At 39.5% G+C, this 8,031-nt stretch overlaps 1 protein-coding gene across 1 annotated transcript in view; it reads right to left on the bottom strand.

Moving 5' to 3' along the window:
• The window catches only part of Gucy1a2 (guanylate cyclase 1 soluble subunit alpha 2), a 358,773-nt gene that overhangs the window by 47,867 nt on the left and 302,875 nt on the right, over window positions 1–8,031 (bottom strand). The gene's annotated exons all lie outside the window — the stretch shown is intronic.

Here is an 8,031-nt window from a genome sequence, read left to right as displayed (position 1 = left end):
AGCTGCCATCCATACATCTTATATTTTGTAGACAATCTTAAAATATTTGTCCATTGAATGACCAAGGTGATGCCCAGAACATTGAAATGAAAGGACTTGGAACGCTACATGCAAAGGTAAGCTTCTCCCTCCTGCAACATTATTTTTACCATTTGAGGGGTTAAATACTCGTTCATCTTTGAACCCTCAGCAATATTGGCAAACTAGGAATAAAAATTCCTTTTAATATGGTATCTTCAATCAACAATTCAAACTCATGCTATTTGTTACACTATCCAATGATTGAACAAGTAACCTCATCCTGCTCTTTATAAAATTATGTGTTTAGATCTCTTCAAATCTGGCTAAAATTGAGGGGGAAACACTAGTGCATTTCAACAAAAAGGAAAAATAAAAATTATTAATAGAGCTAAAATAACCACTCAAAACTCAAAATTGTCCTACTGCAGCTTCAGTCCAATTATAATATTTTGAAACTGTGTGGTGCCCTAGTAAAAACTGGTAACATATCAGTGGATTCTCATGGCCAATGAATCTATGAACCAGAGTAAATCATCTAACTGTGGTTCTTCTTTTAACCTGGGCCTTATGAAAAAGCTCCAAAGTTTTAAATGAAAATCTCTAATATGATTAATAAGTCATTGATCTTATCCAAGAAATCGAAAGTAAAAAATAGAAAAAATTTGGGAGCAGGCGTGGTGGTGCACAGCTGCAATCTGGCACTCAGGAGGCTGAGGCAGGAGGATCATTGTGAGTTCGAGACCAGTCTGGGCCACAAAGTGAGCTGCATACCAAGACCCTGTTTCAAAAAAGACCAAAAAATTAATTGGCCAACTAAATAGCTCAGTGGTTTAAGCACCTGCCCAGCAAACACAAGGTCACACACAGTAGTCATTAAAGATGACCAGCACCAACTCCACGTGTGTGCGCCCACACGTCCGTGTTACACACAAGTTTAATTCCAGGAATCTTTCTGCACAGAACTCCCAGAACTGTCAGGATTGAGCTGTTCCCCGCTAAACACATGAAATTCAGAATAAGGAATATGTGGGGCCGGGGAGATGGCTCAGTGGAATAAGCGCTTCCCTGGCAAGCACAAGGGCCTGAGTTCAATTCCCGGTTCCGCCAAAAAAGAAAGGGAAAAAAAATATGTAATATTAGCAAAAACTATGTCATTACTAAGAAATAAGTATCTGCATAGTATTTATGCCTATTATAGATGGCTTATAAGACCATTAAATACAAACAAGTATTTTGATATATTTTGTTATGGGACCGAATCACTTTCAGATCCAAAATACAGTAATCGCCTTAGTCTCCCGCGCTGTCATTGCTGCCTTTCCTTTGCCCCGCCTGTCTTTCTTTCATTCTCTGGAGCAAACTCCGTTGGCTTCCCGGCAGCCTCTCCATCTCCTCTGCTCCAGTCCTGGGTGCGCCCGCTCCGGCTGCTGTCCTGAGGGGATCTTACTGAGAGCACCACTAAGATCTCAGGCTAGAGGTCACTCTCTCCGGGGAGCCTTTCACCAGCACCTCTCTTCAAACATTTACTAAACTTCGTTTTGATTTTGGATTTTTTATTACCTGTCCTCCTTGCTTCATCCTGAACTCCGGGAAAACATGAGTAAGATACATCTTACCTATTTAGTTCCTTTTTATTTATTTATTTTTTTTTTGTGTGTGTGTGTGTGCATGCTCTCACCACACAGCTTGAACTCGAAGTGATCCTCCTGATTTCTGCCTTCCTAGTGCTGGGACTACTGATGTGCGCCTCGACTCCATCACTGGCTCAGCGCGCCCGGGGGCGGGGCCGGCGCAGCATGCGGTGCCAGGGATCGAACCCTAGACCCTGCGCTGACCTAAGCAAGCGCTTAGTCCACTGAGCTACATCTCTAACCCTTATAGTTCCTTTCAAAACTTGCCTAGCACGTATCAGTGGCATAGTAACTAAGTGAATTAAAGCCTTTAAAAACCTCTGAGCATAAATTATTACGCTTTCTACCTCTTTAATTAATTATTTGAAAATTAGTTTGTTTCTTTCAACTGTCCTTCATAGTTTCCTTAAGAAACATTTAATTAAAGAATAATTTGCCAGAAACTCACCTAAGGTATCTTTCCATCCCCTTTTACTCTTTTATTTAAAAAATAAAATGACAATGAAACAAGCTAGCTCAGGTCAAGTGGGGGTGCCCAGGCTGCGGTGCGTCCCCTGTGGAACTCTGTGCAGGCTCTCTGCACCTCCTTCAGAAGTGACACGGGAGGGAGCCGGGCACACAGCCAAGCGAGCTGCGCCCAGCTGCTCGGTGCTCGGCCCGTGAGTGGTCTTGGTACAGCTCTGGGCACCTGGCAGGCAGACTTGGGCGCCTCAGGAACTCATTTGTCAGACTGGAGAACACAGACCCTTGTTTCCATGTGCAAAGCAAGAAGAAACCACAAGGAAATGGTGTTGGCCAGCGCTTACTCCTCATGGGGACGCAGGATCCGACCTACAGAAATCCGCCCCACTTTCCTGTCTGAAAACCCTGTTCAGCCCCGTCTCCATCGCCCTGAAGGGCCTTTATGCCGAGTGTGCAGGAGGAAGCTGTGGCTGTCCTGCACTCACGTGGCTTTTCATGCCTGTCCAGTCATGGGGAACACTATTCTTTACATTCTGAGAAGCCTTTGCTCAGACTACGGCTTCAAAATTTGCAACTTAATCCCATTTGGAAGAGCAGTGTTCTCGTTCTGCTGACGTAGCCTAAAGGGAACACTTGTTACTTTCCGAGCTCCTATATCCTCATTTTTAAAACGTGGGTAAGGACTGGGGAGACAGCTTGGTCTTAGCACCTGCCTGGCAAGCTCAAGGAACTCGGTTCAATCCCTGGTACCACGTGCCATGCTGACCCTGGAACTCCAGTTGCCAGGCTGGCCACTGAACCTGGGCGTGCAAGTGCACACCTGTAACCCAGCACTGGGGAGGCTGAGACAAGAGGTTCACTACGAGTCTGAGCTGTGTATTGAGACCCTGTACCAAATAAGTAAACAAACAAACAAGTAAATAAATAAATAAAATTGGGCTAATTCGGTTACCTCCAAGCATTTGCTCTTAAAACAATTATTCCTACTATTCTATTGCATGTTTACAATGTACTACATATTGTGATAAATCCCTAACATATCTCATTTGATTTTATTATCTCATTAATAGATTACCTGGAAGCAGAGTTTGTTTTCCAGTGTCCGTAGATACTCTGCATCCAAGTATAGAGACAGCTCAGATGGATTGCATTTATTTAAAGAAGCCTCCAACAGTTGATGTTATTACTTTTTACAAATAGTAATGCTCACAATAATAACTTAGTTACATTATGAATTTCTGCCTTACAGGAATTACAGACTTAATTATTTAAGAAATATTTCATTTGGTAAAAGACTTTAAAATACCCATCTTCTTACTGACAGTCAAAAAATTATAATAATGAGATTTATTTGAATTATGTTCTTACTAGAGAATGCATATGTCTCAAAATAATCATAATTATTCTAAATAGCTTGATTTTAAAATATTTTTCATAAGCTATTTTAATTAGGTAATAGTATCATCAAAATAAAAATTCAAGTCATAAGAGAATATGGCTTTATAGAATAAAACAATAAATTTCAACATGTAATTACATTTTGTCATTAGACTAATAAAGAGAATGTTCCCATTGGTAGAGTTAGTAATGTCTCAAGAAATTTTGAACCAAAAAGAAGTGGTACAGCATCATTTGCATGTTTGATTAAGTGCCCTAATCTTTCATGGCTACGAGAATGATAGCAGAGAGTCATAGATTGTTTTGCCTTCTGTGTACACTGACTGGAATATACTTGAACTTGGCAGAAGGTAGCTTACAGTAGATCTGGTGCAGAATAATTCCCATTTCATTCAATAGTCAGACAGGAACAGACCATAGATTTCAAGCATTCAGAGGCTGAAACTATGTTAATCTTTTTTAGTATGGGGACCTGCACCCATTTACAGTGCCTGGAAGATAAAAAGGCTGATCAGTAAATATATATGATCTCAGCACACAGGCAAATCTGAAGTGGTACATTAGCAAATTATCTTTCTGCATGAAATGGGCAGCAGGATGGAGGATGACCTTAAGTTGGGGATTGCATTAGAAAGACTACAAGGAAAAAAGTATTTAGATAAAATTAGAGTGGTAATGATAATGGAAAGGAAATAATCGATAAGATAGGTATGTAGGAAGAATATGGTAAAACTTGGAGATGGAATGACACTACAGATTTTAAAAAGAGGATAAATTCTTAATATTTGAACATCATGGATTAGATAAAAAAGCCTGAAGATGGAAACATTTTCTTTGGGTGGGATGGAGGTAATGGGAGACTGAATTTGAATTAGGGGATAGTCGAAGTGGCTCTAGAAGCCATAAAGATGGAAGATTTATCAAAGGGTATATGGCATGGGAGAGAAAGAGCTAGGGAGATAACTCTTTTTTTGTATTTTAGTACAGGGTCTACAGGATCTCACTACACAGATCGGACTCATAGTGATCCTACCAAGTGCTGGGATTACAAGCGTGCCACCACGCCCAGTCTTAGATAACTTCGGAACATGAGTACTCCAGAGGTTTATAGCTGAAAGACCTAAAATTGTGTCAAGGGTCTGAAATTTACTGCGGACACCTTGGGTGTTATAAAAGTCACAGTACAAGGGAGCAATAAAACCAGGAAGCAAGAGATAGGCAAGAAATCAAGCAATAAATGTGAGGCGATGGAAAAAAGGAGGCCTTGGATTAATACAAGGCTGGTAGGAAGCGAATCATTTCCACACAGAGCCTGACTACAGTCTTAAAAGAAATCAACTGGTAAGAAGGACATCCAAAAAATAAAAAATAATTTTAAAAAAGGACATCCACCTTGTGAAGAAAGAGGAAGAGGCTCATGTTGATGAGAGGAGGCCAGACTGAAGCACTGCTGGGGGAGGGGCAGCCATCTTGAGAGCTTCCCTGCATGGGCTCTGACCCGGCTCACTGACTCTGTCAGATGGAATCCAGTCACTGGCATTTTTCCACACATAAAAGATGAGAACAAGCAGTGGATGACATGAGTTTCTCAGTTAGATGACCCTTTCCTCTTGATCTTGGAATCCACAGCCATTTTTAATTTCTTAAGCCTCTGAAGAATTTTCAGTCTACTAAACACAGCATAAAAGGTCACATTTTTTAATGGTCCCTTTGCCCCAGCCATTTAAAAAGAATTCAACAAAAAGAAAAAAGAATGGACAAACTCATGGTGAAAAAGTATTGCAGATTTCTTGAAAAAAAAAAAATACACATACACACCAGCTATTCCCATTCAAACCAGCTATTATTCCCCTACCTGGAATTTTCCTGGAAGACCTGAAAACATTATATCATAGTGATATATGTGTGCCTATGTTTATAACAGCATAATTTGTAATAGCCAAATCTTGGAAACAACCAAGATGCCCATCACCTGAGGAATGGATGAAAAAGATGTGGTATTTTTATACAATGGAGTATTACTCAGTTATAAAGAAAGATAAACTCGAAGCCTTTATGTTTAAGTAGGTGCCACTTGAAGATGTACTTACAAGTGAAATAAATCAGACCCACATGTGTAAATATCATAAAGTCTCCCTAGTATAAGAACTTAAAAGAAGAAATAAATATAAAAAGGTGTAACACAATTAAAAGGAAAGCGAGAACTTGAGGATTAGATAATAAGAAAGAGCAAGGAAAAAAGCTAGGAAACATGACAAGGGCAAAACCATACATTTACATGTATAAGATGGGTAAGGCAATGACCCTGAGAATCTTCAGAAGGTTTTTGAAGCTAGCAGTTATCTGGTAGGATTCTCACCCTGACTAACTGTATATGCTGATACCTGTGAACTAAGCAACTGCACTGAAGATGGCAATGTGTAATAGTAGGGTCATGCTTGGAGTGCCTGTCCTTCTGGTCTTCTGAATACATGGTGCTTGTCATGATGCGCTGGTTGCTGCTGTGCTGCCTCTTGGATAGATGTTTGTTTAAAAAGGAAGAGGTTGGTGAATGAAGGTAAGAGACAGGAAAAGGGGTGTTGAGGGACTGTCCTGCTATAGTGCTGTATATGGTTAGATTTCTAAACTTCTGTGTAAAAATATGCAATTGTTTATTCCTATTTTTTAAAATATATTTTAATTTTTTTCTTCATATTCTGTAGGGACTTAAAGTTTAACATATCAATACTTGATGAAAAATACCTGTTCCATGTTATACCTAAGATGTTTGATACTTCGGGGCCAGGGAGATGGCTAAGTGGAATAAGCGCTTCCCTGGCAAGTGCAAGGGCCTGAGTTCAATCCCCGGTTCTGCCAAAAAATAATAATAATAATAATAAGAAGAAGAAGAAGAAGAAGAAGAAGCAGTTGTTTGATATTCAGACAGATAGTGAGGTTAAACTCAACAGTTTAAGTCGTAGGGTAAGAACAATAAGCTTCTCTTCTGGAGGGTTAACAAACTAAGTTTGTAGACCAAAAATTAGAGAAAAAGGAGGGCTGCAAGGACAGCCAACATTTTGGCCCTTGCCTTTCAAGGTCAGTGAAGACTCAGGACATAGGAGAATCCATACTATAACATCATGTAACTCAGTTGTGTCCCAAGTTTTTTGATCAAGGAGATTATGGGGTCACAGAGGAAAGTGATCAATGATGTAGAGTATGCCTAAGGAGAGTCACATGGAGAGAAAACATTCTCTCAGGCTTTCACAGAAAGCAAATTGGTCAAGCAATGACCATGACCCTTCCAGATGGCTGACACTGACAAAAGATCCACAAGGTGTTGTATATGGTTCCTGGGTAAATCCTGAGGGAATTTGACTGACCTTATCAGATACAAAAGCTACATTTCTTGGTATATAGGTCTTGCTTTATCTTGGTCTTAACCATCCAGCAGAAAAGTATAAAAACAAAGTATAAAAAGTAAAGCCATATTAATATTCTGAGCTTTAAAAGGCTCAAGTCAACAACTTCTGACATTCCTAGTCTTATGGAAAACTCACTACTATTATGGACTACTGGACTATTTTGGAATATTTTGCTGAATTCACACACCTATAATACTTAAATGACAGAACTAAACAAAAAAAAGAGGATACAAATGAACGACCATTTTGTATCTGTATATTTAAAACAGTTAGGATAGATGTATAGCTATATTCTCTTAATTCATTGAATAGAAACATTTGTTCTAATAGTGTTTGTAAACAGGATATCATGTCTGCATCTTGTATAATGAATAACCACTAAGACAACAATATGCAATGTATCAATTATTGAAACTGTCCTACTAATCGGATTTGAAACTGTCTCACTGTTATTTGTTTCTCAATAAAATTATGGGGAAAAAACCCTAAGAAAATAATAATAAAAATAAAACACCCTAAATGTGTATTCAGGATCCCGTCTCTACAGGAAATCATCTAGAACGTGATCTGCCAATTCTACCTCCTTAATGGCCCTCTAACCGGTTTTTGTGCTTCATGTCTGTCCTTCCTACCTCATGAGGGCTTATGCTCTCCCACCTGGACTACCAAATAGATCTCTTTCCTCTCTAGCCTATTTTTCCCTCCGATTTCCAGTCTTCTGCTGCCAGATGTCTTGTTCTCAAACATGCCTCTGTTAGGATTTCCCAGTGGCTCCAAACTCACTCCGGAATACTTAAATGCTTTAGTGAGGAAATTACTTCTTAAGTTGGGCTCCTCACAACCTCATCTGACACTCTTCCTGTTCTGCTCATAGAACTGTTGCTCTGAAAATACCACATACTGTGTTGTTTTCTAAATTTACTGAATAATCACACATCTCTAGGCATGGCCACATGTAGTTTCTTCTGTTCATATTGTCCTGCTTAACTTAATTATTCAACTATTTTCTACTCAATCTATCAGTCTTCAACACTCACCTCTCCTCTCAATAAAGACTTCCCTGGCTTCCCACCCTCCTTCCTTAGCTGACCATAGTTTGTGTTTTCTCTTTCTCT

The sequence above is a fragment of the Octodon degus genome, unplaced genomic scaffold (genome assembly GCF_000260255.1).
Source record: "Octodon degus isolate 3935 unplaced genomic scaffold, OctDeg1.0 scaffold00012, whole genome shotgun sequence".
NCBI classification, from domain to species: domain Eukaryota; kingdom Metazoa; phylum Chordata; class Mammalia; order Rodentia; family Octodontidae; genus Octodon; species Octodon degus.
The sequence above is the reverse complement of the archived record's forward strand: the minus strand, read 5'-3'. Positions and strand labels throughout refer to the sequence as shown.